This window comes from Carettochelys insculpta, chromosome 24 (assembly GCF_033958435.1).
Source record: "Carettochelys insculpta isolate YL-2023 chromosome 24, ASM3395843v1, whole genome shotgun sequence".
NCBI lineage: Eukaryota > Metazoa > Chordata > Testudines > Carettochelyidae > Carettochelys > Carettochelys insculpta.
This window is the reverse complement of record NC_134160.1, coordinates 11,005,397-11,020,443: the sequence shown is the minus strand read 5'-3', so window position 1 is coordinate 11,020,443 and position 15,047 is coordinate 11,005,397. Positions and strand designations below refer to the sequence as shown.

At 58.7% G+C, this 15,047-nt stretch overlaps 1 protein-coding gene across 4 annotated transcripts in view; it reads left to right on the top strand.

Moving 5' to 3' along the window:
- The first annotated feature begins 11,799 nt into the window (after positions 1-11,799).
- FGR (FGR proto-oncogene, Src family tyrosine kinase) overlaps positions 11,800-15,047 on the top strand; it is a 47,312-nt gene continuing 44,064 nt past the window's right edge. For 3 of the 4 annotated variants that reach the window (XM_074976107.1, XM_074976103.1, XM_074976104.1), the window contains exon 1: positions 11,802-12,174. The gene's annotated coding sequence lies outside the window, so the exon portion shown is untranslated. Of the gene's footprint in view, positions 12,175-15,047 lie in introns of all 4 variants that reach the window. The other variant, XM_074976108.1, reaches the window with a different exon arrangement.

The following is a 15,047-nucleotide window of genomic DNA, read 5'->3' as shown; positions in this document are numbered from 1 at the left end:
AATCTTGGACCTGTGCTCCAGCCCTGCCCCCGTGCCTCCCCCAGGTGGGCAGACAGGCACTCAGGGAGACAGACACGACTAAAGCTGGGGGGTGACTTTAATGCAAAGTAAAACCTAGTTGATCCTGGAAGACTGATGCGTGCGCAAGCAGCAACTCAATGCTCCCCGCTGCCGGCAGCTGCTATGCCAAGGCAAGACGTGGATGCCAGGCGGCTGCACAATGTGCCAGGGAGAGCAGGAGAGAGCAGAGCTGCAGGAGATGCAGCAGCCATCCTGCCCTTTGCCTTCTCCCAAAGTGCATGGCCTCATCTGTGTGCTATGGGAACGCAGCCCCCGGGAGTCCAGCTGTGGGAATCAGGTCCCTTTGCCCAAGGAGTCTGGCTCTGTGCGGGAGAGCCCAGGGCTGGCTGCTCCTGATACCAGCCCAGGGGCGAGAGCAGAGGCCCAGGGCAGCCTAGTGACATGTGCAGAACTGTGCAGGCCCCAAACCCGCAGGGGGCTGGGTTGGGAGAGGCCTGGCAGCCCCAAAAGCAGGGTGATGGGCGTAGGCTGGGAAAGGGTCAAAAAGGACACGGCCGGCCCGGGTAAGGAAAGATTTAAGATTGTACCCAGCTGGCACTGCCCAGGAGAGCTGGGAGCAAGGGCCCAAGCCCACAGACAGCAGTGATTGGCTGATGCGCTGACATCATGGGAGGAATCACCGTGTCCACCCAATCCATAGGTAGGCATCCTTCAGTCTGCACAGACTATGGATCGCGCCCTTTAAAGTTTCAATTTAAGACTTCATTTACAGTGTCTATTGTGACTATGAAGACCCACACGAGAGCGACAGTCCTTGCTGCATCTCTTGCAGATGTAGTGGGTGTCTGGCAAGTCCTTATTGTGCTTTCTGTGTGCTCGCTTCTCCTCTGCTAGCTGTGTGATCCTCATCTCGCCCTTCTGAAGGCCCTTGTGTAACCCCTGCCTCCATCTGCCATGGTCGTCTGCTAGTTCTTCCCAGTTGTCCAGCTCGATGTCTACCTCTCTGAGGTCTCTCTTGCAGACATCTTTGTAGTGCAACTGGGGGCGTCCGGGGGGTCTTTTGCCAGAGGCTAGCTCACCATACAGGATGTCTTTTGGAATCCTTCCATCGTTCATCCTGTGGACGTGGCCAAGCCAGCGGAGCCGATGCTGCCTGAGGAGGGTGTGCATGGTTGGGATTCCAGCTTGCTCGAGGACGGCTGTGTTGGTAACTCTGTCTTTCCATGATATTCCAAGGATGCGCCTGAGGCAGCGCAAGTGGAAGACGTTCAGCCTCTTTTCCTGGCGGGCATACAGGGTCCAAGTCTCGCTGCCATAAAGGAGGGTGCTGAGGATGCAGGCTCTGTAGACTTGCATTTTGGTGTGAGTGTACAGCTTGTTGTTATTCCACACTCTCTTGCTGAGTCTGGACAGAGTTGTGGCCGCTTTTCCGATCCTCCTATTTAGCTCAGTGTCCAACGACAGGGTGTCAGTGATGGTGGACCCGAGGTAAACAAACTCGTGGACAATCTCTAACGTATAGTTGTCAATGCTGATTGATGGGGATTCAGCAACATCTTGACCAAGTACATTTGTCTTCTTTAGGCTGATGGTAAGCCCAAAGTCCTTGCACGCTTTGGAGAACCGATCCAGCAGTTTTTGAAGCTGGTCTTCTGTGTGAGACACTACAGCAGCATCGTCTGCGAACAGCATGTCTCTGATGAGGACTTCTCGCACCTTAGTCTTAGCTCTCAGCCTTGCAAGGTTAAACAGTTTCCCATCAGATCTTGTGTGCAGCAAGATGCCCTCTGTTGAAGATCCAAAGGCATGCTTCAGGAGGAGTGCGAAGAAGATCCCAAACAATGTCGGAGCAAGCACGCATCCTTGTTTGACGGCGCTCCTGATTCTGAAAGCATCCGATAATGCGCCGTCATATTGGATGGTTCCTCTCATGTTTTCGTGGAATGACTGGATCATCTTGAGTAACCGTGGAGGACAGCCTATCTTGTGGAGCAGTTTGAACAGACCATCCCTGCTGACCAAGTCAAAAGCCTTGGTCAGGTCGATGAAGGCTATGTAGAGTGGCTTCCTCTGCTCCCTGCACTTCTCCTGCAGCTGCCTTAGAGAGAAGACCATGTCGACGGTAGACCTCTCTGCACGGAATCCGCACTGTGATTCGGGGTACACCCTCTCAGCAATCTTCTGGAGTCTGCCAAGGATGACGCGAGCGAACAGTTTACCAGTGACGCTTAGGAGGGAGATTCCACGGTAGTTGTTGCAGTCGCTTCTGTCTCCTTTGTTCCACCCAATCAGAAAAGAGAAACTGGCCATTGTCCCCTCTGGATCTGGATGTGCTACCATGCCTCAGTTTCCCTCCTGCTGGGCCCAGGAATGCAAGTGCCAGGTCGGAGCATGTGGTCAGTGCCCCCGCCCAAGGGGATATCAGTCGGTGGCTCCTTCACGGAGCCATGAACACGGTTACGTACCGGGAGCAGTTCAGCCCCGTCCCCGACGCCTGTCCCCTCGGCAGCATGAGGCAGCACCTGGCGCAGGCCTACCTCAAATGCGCCGGGCGGCCACCCCTGTCCCGGCTCCTCCAGAGCCACCTCCTGAGGGTCTGGCTGTACTTCCCCCCTCACCCGCACACCTCAGCTGCGGCCCCAAGAAGTCACAGGACCTCCTCATCTGCCTCTCCCAGCCCTCACTGGAGTGGCCACCTACAGCCCCAGAGGAGGATGCTGGGCGGGGGCGGGGAGGGGGCTGCTCTGCCCAGTGGGACCGATTTCCACTCCTTCCTCGTGTCATGTGTCCAGGCAGAGTTTCCTCTGGGTGGCGTTGGCTGGGCTGGCCCCTTGGACGGCTTCAAGGAGCAGTGGGCGCTGGCTGGGGTTCTCTGCTCGGTGCCCCCCTCCGGGTCCCTTGTTTTGCACCTGTGACCTGCACCCCGCTGCTGTTTTCCCATTAGTTGTCCCAAGCAATTAGCTGAGGCTGGGTCTAGTACCCCCTCCCACTAGGCTGGGAGAGGGGCCTTAGCCTTACCACTACCACCCCAACTCAGCTAGGACCGGGCTGCAGATGTGAATGGAGCAGCCAGTAATTGGTGCTGCTGTGTGTTAATGAACCAGGGGGGCACCAGCTGCTGGAAATAGCAGCTACTCCTCAGCAAGAGGACCAGGCTTCACACGGGGGGGTCAGGGGAGATCGGGGCGGCGGAGCCAGGCCCAAAGCAGGGACCTGTGGAGCAGACAGCCAGTGTTTCTGCAGCTGGAGCTCACGAGCCAGGCTCATGTCCCCTAGGACAGGGACACTGACAACACACTCCGACCTGGTGCGTGCATCTGGGCCCAGCAGGAGGGAAACTGAGGCACGGCAGCCCATCCAGATCTGGGGGGAGGGACAATGGTCAGTCGCTCTTTTCTGATTGGGTGGGCATGGTGATTTCTCCCATGATGTGAGCACATCAGCCAATCACTGCTGTCTGTGGGCTTGGGCCCTTGCTCCTGGCCCTCCTTGGCAGTGCCAGCTGGGTATGATCTCCCCAGCAGTTCTGAATGTAGCCCTGTTCCTTGGCAAAAGTGCCAGTCTTCCGTCTGGGTCTGAGTCAGGACCCCAGCGTCACCCCTCATGCCCACCTCCCCCTGGGAGCAGCCCTGTCCTCCCTTGCCCCCTGGAAAGGCAGTGGGAGCCCTCGCTGGGTGGGCCAGGCCACGTGTGAGTGACACCAGGGTGGTGAACAGTGAGTGAACAGCCCTGCTTGCTGACACGCTGCCCCGGATGCAGCCTGCAGGCACTCTCTGCAGAGCGACAACTCATGCTGAATGAGGAAACTGAATGAGCAGCCCTGAGCCCCATGCAAGATCTGCAGTGGATTCAGCCTCCCCTCCTCTACCTCGAGCCGAGCAGCCCATCACTGATCGGTGGCAAGTGAGAAGTCACTTCCCCCCACATCCAGGCAGTTCTGCAGGGCTCCCTGGCGGGTGCTGCTCCCCATCAATGCTCTCTGGAAGCTGAATGCATGGGTGGTGGCCCAGGAGAGATTCAGGGGCTGCCCAGCTGATCAGCAGAGCACCCGCAGCTGGCTGCATGTGTTTCTACTAGTGCATATCCACCCATGACTCAGGGCACCCAACAACATTTATTCTGCTCATGGATGGAAGAAAAAAAAACAGAGGGAACCCAGCTTCCAAGCCAGCTCAGTGCTGACAGGGCCAGGAAATTAGTACCTGCTGAGTTGGGGCCACAGGTGGTCCCTGGGGTGCTGCTACACCAGCCTCAGCTTAGGAGAACCAACAGCAGCAGGTGCTGGTTGCATATCATAGAACCAGAAGGGACCTTGAGAGGTCATGCAGGGCAGGCCCCTGCCCTCACCACAGGACCTAGGCCATCCCTGCCAGAGTTTCTTTTTAATCTACCCTGCCCCGACCATTGAAAGGCCCTGCAAGAACTGAGCTCGTAACCCTAACGTCACAAGGCCAATGTGCTAACCACTGATCTATCCCACCCCCCTTCCAGAGTGAAGACCAACAGCTCTTCGCAGGGTATGCGGCAGCCGCAGGGGGCTCCCCTGGCTTGGGCTGGGAAAAGCACAGGGCTTCAGAACCCTTCTGGGGAAGGGGTGATGCTTCTGGGGTCTAAATTAGTGTAGGGGCTCATCCAGAACAAAGGGCAGGGAGCAGCTGGGTTCTGTGATCCCACTGCTCCCACCAGCACAGGATCCCCTTCCTCCAACCAGCATCACTGCACGCTGCCCACCCGCAGAGGGGCTGGTTTGCCACCACGCTGCAGATTGAGGAGCTCCTGGAGCCCGTGCAGAACGGGAGTAAAGCGCCACCCTGGGGAGAGCATGTGGGGAGCTCTGGCTGGAACTCGGACGACCCAGGTGGGAATGCTGATGCATGGGCAGGGCAGTGAAGACTCCAGGCCCTGGATATTCCAAACTGTTTTATGGTGCACCCGCTGAGCTTTCCTCCTCCATCCCCAGCTCCTGCAGCAGAGCTGCTCCCACCCTGCCCTGCGCAGGTGCTGGCAGGTTTGGAAGATCACCCTGGTGTGTGGGCTGGAAGTAGGAGAACTGGCCAGCTCGGTGCACCTGCTGGGCTGGTGGTGTCTCCCCCACACTGAGCATGGCGGATAGCACTGGTCTGAGCAGAGCAGAGCAAAATCCTGGCTGGTGAGACTTGGAGCACCCATGTGAGGTGCCAAACCAGTGCACAAATGCTGCAAGCTGCAAGCCTTCCTGAAGGACCTGGTCACCCAGCATGGCCAGCACCTGAGCATGTAAACAACTATGTCCCAGTGGGGGGAGTGAATGACCGTCCCCTTCCCCCACCTCCACGGCCAATCACCAGACGCCTGCCAGCGGCTGTTGCAATGCGCCCGGCTGCTCACTCGGTTGCGACACAAATGGCTTCCTGTGTGAATGGAGGTCCAGCTCCTTCCTGTTCTTGCAGGCGACAAGAGGGATTTCTCATGTGCCCCGTCACAGAGCACCAGGGTGGCTCAAAAGACACCGGCCACTAAATACACTGGCTCTGCCCTGCCACACAGTCCATCCAGGCTCACGCCTCTGCTGCTCAGCAGAGCTGCCCTGCACGGCCGAGCTTTGACAGCGCCTTGGGCTCTCCCATGCTTGGCCTGTGACTTGCAGCTGTTTGCTCCCCTGCCAACCTCCATGCTTTGAGTTCATACCAGCAGCTCTCATGGCCTCTTCTAGCCACTCTAGGTCCATCCTGTGTTCATTATCAGGCCTTCCAGTCCCACAGCGCTTTCTACATCAGGGCCAAGGTTTCCACCCACCGAGGCCCAGCGGCAGGCTCCTGGCTCCGTGGGTAGACCCCTCCAGAACTGGGCCGATTTGCAGAGATGCACAGCGCCCAGCAGCTCCCACTGCAGTCAGCTGGTGCTTCAGGGCACATGGCACTTTGGGGGCTGCTTAAGAGCCTAGGTGAATTAGGCACCTTCAAGACTTTCAACCTTGACTAACCCCAGGGCCCTCGCCTTTTGGGCTCTTAGCTGGGGGTCTGCTTTTTCAGAAGGCACGCCCCGGATTGCTAATCACAGCGGAAATTCTTGGCCCCGGGGTCCTTTGCCAATTGGGATACACCGGGTCCATGCAGCCTGCTTGGGGTGCAGCGTGGCAGCCATGCACTGCAAGGGACAGGACACCCCTGTATCGAGCCAGATACACAGGAAGCAGGACCGGGAGGCAGACACAGAAGCTGATGATCCATCAGTGCTGAGAGTGGGGACTCAGCCTGAGCCTTTGGCTAGCCTTGTAGTCAGGTGGGCTGCAGGACAATCCGCGAACCCCCCCCTGCATTAACAGCCCCTGAGCCTCTGCAGCAGCATCATGCATTTGCCATGCAGGTCTTTCAAACACAGCCCTAAAAATAACCACCAGGCGTGCAAAAATAACCCTTGGGTTAGCGCCGAAAATACCCCTGCGCCTCCTGCTCTGGTCCCAGAGGGTGGCTGGGCTCTGCAGGGAGAGAGAGCAGCTGGGGGAAGGGGAGATGTGCAGCTGGGGTTATCTGAAGCTGGAAGTGTGGTGAGCGCTAGCATCCTTCTCTGGCTGCTCAGCGGTAGCTTCCCCTCCTCGCTCGCCCAAAAACAGAATCAGGGGCTTGGTTTCTCCTTGCAGCAAATGGCCACGGTGTAATGGCTCCCCTCCATGCGCCCGTGCTCTCCCAGCAGCCTTGGGGGCGGGACAGGGGGAACAGGCTAGGGAGGGCAGCCCCTGCTTCATGGATTGGCCCCTTCCTCTCGCAAGGCCTCGGTTCTCCCCTGAGTAGCTACAGACTGTCCACCAGGCAGGCTGCCGGGGGTTAAAGGGAGTGTAGCACAGCTGGATGGAATGAGCTGGACTGAGCGGGGTCAGATGTCCTGCCAGTGGGTCTCTCCCCACTGCCCTGGAAGCGCCAGCTCTGGAGTTTGGTCTCCAGGTCCCATTCAGTCCATGGCTTCTTGGCTCTGGCTGCCAGCCAGGAGGCCGACTGGGGCACATGAGGACTTGGGCTCTTTTAGTAGAACTGTTCAGAGATCTCTGACTTGCTCAGGATGCCCTTAATGCCGAACCCACCCTGCCTCTCCCAGCTCAGCACTGGCTGAAGTACCCTTTTCCAAGAGCAGCTTTGGGCATCTCCTCTGATGTCTCCGGCCTGCTGCCTTCACACAACGCATGGTTAACCTGTGGAACTCCTTGGCAGGGGATGCTGTGCAGGCCAAGACTGAACATGGTTCAAAAAACGCTAGATAAATACATAGGCCATCAATGAGCCAGGAGGCAGGTGGGTGGGGTTGTCCCTAGCCTCTGTTTGTCAGAGTCTAGGAATGAGCAAAGGGAGATGGATCCCTTGGTATTGCCTGTCGTGTTCTCTCCCTCTGGGGCACCTGGCATTGGCCACTGCCGGAAGACGGGACGCTGGGTTAGATGGACCTTTGGTCTGACCCAGTGCGGCCGTTCTCATGTTGCACTCCCAGGCTCCATTTGGGAGCCAAGCTCTGAGAGCACTCCTGTTCACGCCTGAGCAGCAGCTCCTGCTTGATTAGCAGCGCTCTGGGCCCTGCTGTAATGGCCCGGCTGCCCTTCTGCTCTGCTCTCTGCACTGGTACTCTCACGCTGAGCCCCATTATTCCCCAGCTTCGGGGGTGTTTCCCCCGGGCTGAACCGCAGCATCCCCTGAATGTGTATCAGAGGGCCAGGCTGGCTGCAGTCTGCTGCCCTCCCTGGCACCCAGTGCTTGCTTACGCCAGCTGCCTGGGGATCTGTCTCAGGATGTGGCATGACATCGGGCGCATGCTGCTGGCTAAAGACGGCACCTTGCTGCCCCCAATGCCCCACCATTGGCAGAACAAGCATCCAGATTATTCTCCCAATGCAGTGGTTCCGGTAACCCTCAGCATGTGGGCAGGAGGGGACCTACGGGGTGTAACATGCAGATTGCCCCTAAATGTTCCGGGAGGTGTGCCAGGCATCCCCACCACTTACGGGCTACAAGGGTTGGGCGTTGTTTTCCCTCTGCAGCGTTCCAAATTGGAAAAAATTTCCCAGGAGCGAGACGCTGCTGCCCAAGCTGCTGTGACCCAGGGTGATTGCTGAGCGCCTTGATTTCAAAGGGGTCTGCACCTTTTGTTATGAACGGTGCTCCAGGAGCAAGTGTGGGCGGTCGTTTTTTGCACTAGAGGAGCCAGCTGGAGGCACCGGCTAAGCTTGGGAGGAAGGATAACTCAATGTTTAGCACTCTAGCCAGGCTTCAGGAGACCTGGGCTCACGTCTGAGCTTTATTGCTAACCTTGGGCAAGCTGATCTGTGCCTCACTTCCCCAGGATAACGGCAGACATGGGTCTAGCAAAGCTGAATATGTTAAAGATCATGAGGGACTCCTATGCGTGCAGATACGGAGCTAAGGTAGTTTGGTGTGTCCATAGTAAGCAGCCCAATCTAACGGTACTAGTGAGCACTGTAGACCTAGGAGGTCAAGAGGGGAAACTGAGGCACCAAGCAGGGCTGTGACTTCCCCAAGGTCACACAGCTCGGTGGGGCAGAGCTGGGCACAGAACCTGGGGGTCCTGACACCCACTGCAGGGGGGTCAGACTGTCTCTGCTGATTCCCTAGTGGTCCGAGTCCCCTCTCACCCAGCTGGCTGTAACACAGGGCTGGCTCCCTTCCAGCCGGTGGGAACAGACGATGCGAGTGATTGGATATCATTCCACTCTCTCTCCCTCTATGACTGCATTAGTGTATGACCCGCACTGCCCCTGTCTGAGAGGGGGAAGAAGCTCCCTGGCTCAGGCGCTCTCCCCAGCCGCACCTGACCTTTCAGAAGCTCCTGGTGCAGCAGGTGAGGCCACCTGCTCAGAGCTCACCTTTCTCCAAGGTGGGCACTGTTTAGCCAAGAAAGCAAAGTTCCTCCAGCCACCAGCCAAGCCCAGAGTTATTAGCAAGAGACAGCCCCGGGCTAGGGAGTGGGGAGAGGTACCTGCCCTCTCTTTCACTTACCCATTCCAGTCTCCCCCTGCTGGGAGCAGAGGAGCCTTGCAGGACTGTGAGTGGAAAGCCTTTCCTTAACACCCTTCTTTCCCCCAGAGCCCCTGCTAGAGTTATCCCTGGACTGTCCTGCAAGGGGCAGGGAGCCTGGAGCAACCCCAGGGAAGGGACAGCCCCATGGTACTTGGGGGGACAGCTGCTACTTCCCTGGTTCTGCAGCTCCCACTGAACTGGGTTGCCAAGTTAACTCAGCTCCCAGCGGTGTGCTGCTGCTCTGGAATTTCACGTGGGCCCAGAACACAGAGGGGACCTCACTGGCTCTACCCACTGCCAGGGTTCCCTGTAAGCTGGGCGCCTGGGCGTCTGCCAAAGAGAGACGCAGCTGCTGCCCAGCTGATTTGCGGAGTACCCACAGCCGGCAGCCTGTGTTTTGAAGGTGGTGCACATCCGCACATGCCTTGGTGCACGCAACAAAATTTATTCTACCTGTGGATGGATGGAAAAAAGATCAGAGGGAGTACTGGCCCCTGCCATGGTGCATCTGCAGAAAACCAGGGAGGGAGGGGAAAGAGGAGGGCAAGGAACGCATGGGCTATGCACCAAGAGCCCTGAGGACACTGTTTCTGACTGCTTAGGCCATACCACCTTTGGGGTAGGGTTACTTTTTCTTGTGCTGTGCCAGGTTCCATAACTGGAATGCCTGGGACCTACCACAATACATCTGATAGCAATATAAGTATACTGCGCCCAGAGCGATGGGGCCGGAGGCAGCTAGGAACAACCAGAATGCACTTAATAGCAATCAAACTGTGCAGCAGCTGGTACACTGGGGGCTTGGCACGCCTAAGCATTAAAGCAACAGCAGGCCCGAAGTAAGAGCTCCAAACTGCTGACAAGCTATTACACAAGACGGGTGAAGAGTAGGAGGGGAAACTGAGGCACACGACTCGCCCAAGATCCCAGAGCTAGTCAATGGCAGAGCAGAGAATAGGACCCAGAAGTCCTGATGGGCAGCGCCACAGGGTCACACCATTTCTGATGGTTTTCTAATGGCCTGATTCTCCTCATAGCAGTAACTACCTTGGTGCTCCCTGGGAGTCCCCTCGGAGACTGGCAGTGGGCTCAGGAGTAGAAGTAGGCTGGGTTTCCAGCACTGAGGTCGTTGGGGCAGCTAGGTCAGGGCGCTGGCCCATCCAAGACAGGCTTCCTGGACATGAGCTGTTGGCTGCAGTGAAGCTCTGTGTTTTCTCCAGAGTTTGGACGTCAGCACTGCGTGCTGTGCCTGTCCCAGCTTGCTAAGCAGAGCTGGGCCTGGGTAATACCAGGTTGATTCCTGGTAATGCAGGGAGCACAGAGCCGGCAGTACCAGGCACGTACTGACCTGTCTGGGGCTGCTGTGTTGCTGGAGACCCTTGGACAAAGCTCCACAGACCAGGCATTTGCACTCACTAAACCCCAGAGGCACCTTCTGCAGAGGTGTGAAATTGGTCAGACCTGAGGTTGGGTAATCACCTCCCTCCCCACTGCTGTCCTAGCTGAGGAAATCCGCTTGCACATCCCATCAGAGATAACACAGGACAGCTGCACTCCAACCCAGAGGGTGACCGCAGAGCAGAGGTGGGTGACAGCTTCCTTGGGAGATCACCTGCAAAGCTGTGATATTGGGATGGGGATGAGGAGGATTGTGATGCACAATGAAGGTCTGGTTGTCCACGTCGTCTCTCTGACAGATGTCACCTCACCCTTGTTCTATGCTGGGAAGCAGCCCAAGGGTTAGCACACCATTAGGTCCCTTAAGCCAAGAGGCAGCTTTGGGTACCAAGGGGGATTTCATCCTCCATTCAATCCCCTTCCCCCAGTAGCTCTGTGCAGGACAATACCCCACTGGGTTTCTAGAGGAGAGGGGAAGAATTGCATTGGTGCTAGGGAGTGGTTTGGACTGGTTCGCCATGGGTTGGCTTTAATGACTCCATCCAGATCCTCAAAGTATTTAGGCATCTAACTTCTGCAGAAATCAGGGCCTTGAGGTGAAAGCTGGATTAAGGGCACTGAAATCTTCGGCAGAACTGGAGTGTGGCCGTCTGCCTGTCTGTTTGTCTCCAAGGAAAATGTGTCATTTCAGCCTCAACAAAAAGTTCATTTCTTTTTTTACCAGAGTTGACAGTATTTCAGAGTCCTCCATTTGCTGAAAATCCCCAGCACTTTTGGGTTTGGTGCACTCTGAAACCCTTTTTCCAAAACTTTTGGACTTGTCAGTGGACTAGAGGTCTGTTAGCCCCCCAGCTCTCTATGGGCCAGGCTCCCACCCTTGCTTGGGGGCCTGCAAACTGTTCCAGTGGCACATCTCTTGGCAATGAGAGAAGGGGGCAGGCCCCTCATCTCACCCACACTGTGCGCTCACCAGGGCACCGGCTGGGTGCTCATGCGGGTCACTGGGTCAGCCTTAGATGAGTCACTTCGCCTCTCAGCTACTCACTCCTTGGAGGGAAGGTCCCCGGTGAGTGGTTATTTCACCACCGCCCATCCTGGGGGCCTTGCAGCTGGTGCTGGCTCCTGTTAGAGGCAAACCACTGGGCTCCAGAGTCCCATGCTGGTGGAGGATAGTGGGGGCCCTGATCTCTCTGAGAGCCAGACGCTACCTGAATGCCTGTGAAATCAAGGGGGCTGCATGCCCCCGAGGGCGGCAGAAGCACGTGCCACGGAGGGGGGAAATCCAATAAGACCCCGCCTCCCTGGTCATTATCTATATAGCCACGCCCCGGAATGGGTTGATTGACAGGCCCTCTTCCCCCCGCACCGGGGCTGTGGCCAGTGCCCAGAGCGAGGTTTGTTGTGTCCCCTTCTCGTTCAGAGCACAGGCCGGGTCCGAGTGTGCCGAGGCGGAGCTCAGCCCGGGCGGCAGCCTGCAGGCCAGGGGGCTGGGGCTGTCCCGGCGGGCTGTGCCCGGGAAGGACTTGCAGACCCCCCGTGCCGTGCCAGCCCCCGGCGGGCGGCGGTCGATGAATGGGAGGCCCCTAGCGGCTGGGGCCCCTCCGCCGGCTGCAGCGGGCTCGCAGGGAGGCGTGCGCGGCCGGGCTCCGGCTCGGAGGGCGCAGCGGCGCTAGCAGAGGGAGGCGCCCGGGCAGCGCCCCCCAGCGCAGGACCGGCCACTCTCCCGCTGCGCGCCCGCGGGCGGCAGCCGCCGAAGGTAAGGGACGCGGCGGGGCGGGGCTGGCCGTGCCCCGGGAGCCGAGCCCAGCCCAGCCCGCCGGGTGCAGCGCCCGGGGGCGCGGGTGGAGGCGGGGGCCAGCCGTGGGGAGAGCCGCTTGATGGGGAGGGGGCTGCGTCCGCCCCTCCCCGCCTTTGATGCGCAGCCGGCTCCGGGAGCTGCGCTGGGGTGGGCGCCTGGCTCGGGCGGCTGCTGCATGGGGCTCTCCCTTCCCCTGGGGGGGGGGCTCCAGCCCCGGGGCCGCAGCTCCCCCCGTCCCGCCCATGTCTGCAGAGAGCGCGGCTGCTGCCGGGCCGGTTTCCCCGGGTTGAACGAGGCTTGGTCCCGTCTCCGCCGTCCCGGTCTCCCCTGGCCCCCGTGTGAATCCGGAGTGGCGCCCCCCGCCCCTGGGGCTAGCGGCGGGAGGGAGCCGGGGGCCGCTCGGCCCCTCTGCGCTGGGCTCCGGGTTCATCAACAGCCGCTGCGAAAGGGTGTTGCACAAGCAAGCGGCTTGTTTTGCGGCCAGAGCCGGACTGCTGGTGGGGGCGGGGGGCACTTCACCAGCCACTGCCACTGGGGCTATGCCCGGGGAGGGGCCCCCTTTGGCCCTAGCAATTCCGATGACTTTTGTCCCGGGGGGGCTGTATCTCTCCCCCCGCCCCCGAAAGCCTGGTGTGGTGACCTGCCCCTCATAGAACCAGCCCTACCCCCTAAGCCGCCTGTCTGTAAGGGGAGGGGCGTGAGGGGAACTCTGGGACCGGCATCCCCGGGTGCTGAGTGTCTGCTCCCCTTTCCCTGCTGCCTCCTGGCCAGGGCTCAGCTGGGGGCAGGAACTTGCAGCTTCCTGTCTCTGTGGGCCAGGGGGCTCACTTCCCCTCCCTGCCTCTGCCTGGTCCTGGAGTGTGTTTGTGTCCCCCCCCCCCCCCCCCGCCGCCCACCCAGGCCAGTTTCCTCCTCCTTTGCAGACCCTCAGATCCGGGAATTGCTCTTCTCCCAGCGGAAATCCTGCTTCTCCCAGCCAGCAGGGCCAAGGGATGGGATGGGGTGGGGGGGTGAGGTTACCATGGTGACCCAGTAATGTGTTTTTCCTTTAGGCCTTGCTAATAGTGCGCTTCCTCTTTCTTGTGGAAAGGGTGTGCGCCTGTGGATTACTCCTGGCGGCATGGGGCGGCTTTGCCTGGCCCAGACTGCACCCTGAGAGCCAAGGGCTGAAGTTGGCCAGGGCCCCGTTGGTGACCTGGGCTGGCCCCTTGTGGGGATGCTCTGGCCTCATGCTGATGTAGGTGGGATCAGGGTCTCCCCCCTGCAACGCGTGCACACCCGGGGAGGGCCACAGGCATGGGGGAGAAAGGCCTGAGCCCAGTGTCTGTGTTCTCCCCTGTGGAAGGGGGGCTCCTCGGAGGCAGTGAGTTTGTGGTGACTTGGCTGCACGCCAGGCACAGGTGCAGGCAGAGTCCGTGTGACGAGTCTCGTACGGCACCTCCAGGCAGGGCTGTTGTGCTGGGTTTAGGGCTGGTCAGAGGGACAGTGCCAGCAGTTCTGCAGCGGGAGACCCCCCACCTCTCAGATCCGCTCGGATCCCCCTGCGCCACTGGAATCGCTAGGGTTACACTACAGATACTCCCAGCCTGATTAGGGACAGGTACAGCAGCTGGGCACGCTCCCGGCTGCCTGATGTGCATGGATCATTCCAGGAGCGCTGGGGGTGGGCAGGGGCATCTCTGGGACCTCTTTGTCCCTGGGCTTCTCTGCTCATGCTGCCCATCAGCTCCAGGTATTGCCCAGCTGGGGCTGCTCAGGTGAGCCCTTGGCACAAAACTAGAACCTGCCAGGAGTTGCAGAACAGTTGTCAGGTGCAAAGACCAGGGCGGAGACGGCAGGTACTAGCCATGGGAGCTCCTCTACACATTAGAAATCCTCCAACTGATTTCCATGCGGGGAATGATTCCTCCTTGATCCCACCCCACCATTCAGCCAAGCCTTTCACAGGGCCCTGTTGCTCATGCGATTTGCTGCTGTTTCAGATTCCCTCCTGCTCAAAAATCCTCTTCCTTTCTCAGCCCGGCCTCTTCCCCTACCCCGTGACCAAACCAGAGGGTTTGTTAATGGTTGGTGACTGGTACGTCCCTGCTGGCTGACACACGCTGGCCGAGCTTGCTTGAAATCTCCCACTTTGGTAGCAGGCGTCCTTCTGGCTGAGGAAGGGTTAAGTGGGTAGGGGAGTCTCACCGGGGCAGATTCCTTATTAGGGCAAGACAGAGGGATGGCAAGCGGATGCCCAAGTCAGCGTCACACATTAATTCCTTGGTGGAGCTGGGAACTACCCCCAGATAGCCTGGCTCCCAGTTTACTGCCTTACCGACAAACTCATGCTTCCTGTCCAAAGGGTACTCAGTGGACATGGCCCAGGGTATGGGCCGAGCAGTTCGGAAGGAGGAACTCCAGGAGCAGTTAGCCAGGGGTTGAAGGGTTATGTGGAACTTTGTTACCTGGCTGATCGTGTTTTGTGCTATTTAGTGAGGTCTTAGGATCCCATCAGGGTCCTGACGTGCTGGGTACTTCCAAAGGAGGAAAAGACAGCCCTGCCCCAGAGAGCTCGTGTTTGAGGATTTAGTGACTATGTGGCCGTTGAATACATAGAGTGGAAGGACGAGCTAACAACGATGGTGGGTGCAGGATTCATGGTAGTCATGTGAGCTGAACACGAGGGCAGGGGTAAGTGTGGCACTCTGATATTATCAGCGATGGTAGAATCATAGACTCCTAGGGCTGGAAGGGACCTCAGGAGGTCATCAAGTCCAGCCCCCTGCCCAGAGCAGGATCAACCCCAACTAAGTCACCCCAGCCAGGACCTTGTCAAGCTGGGACTTAAA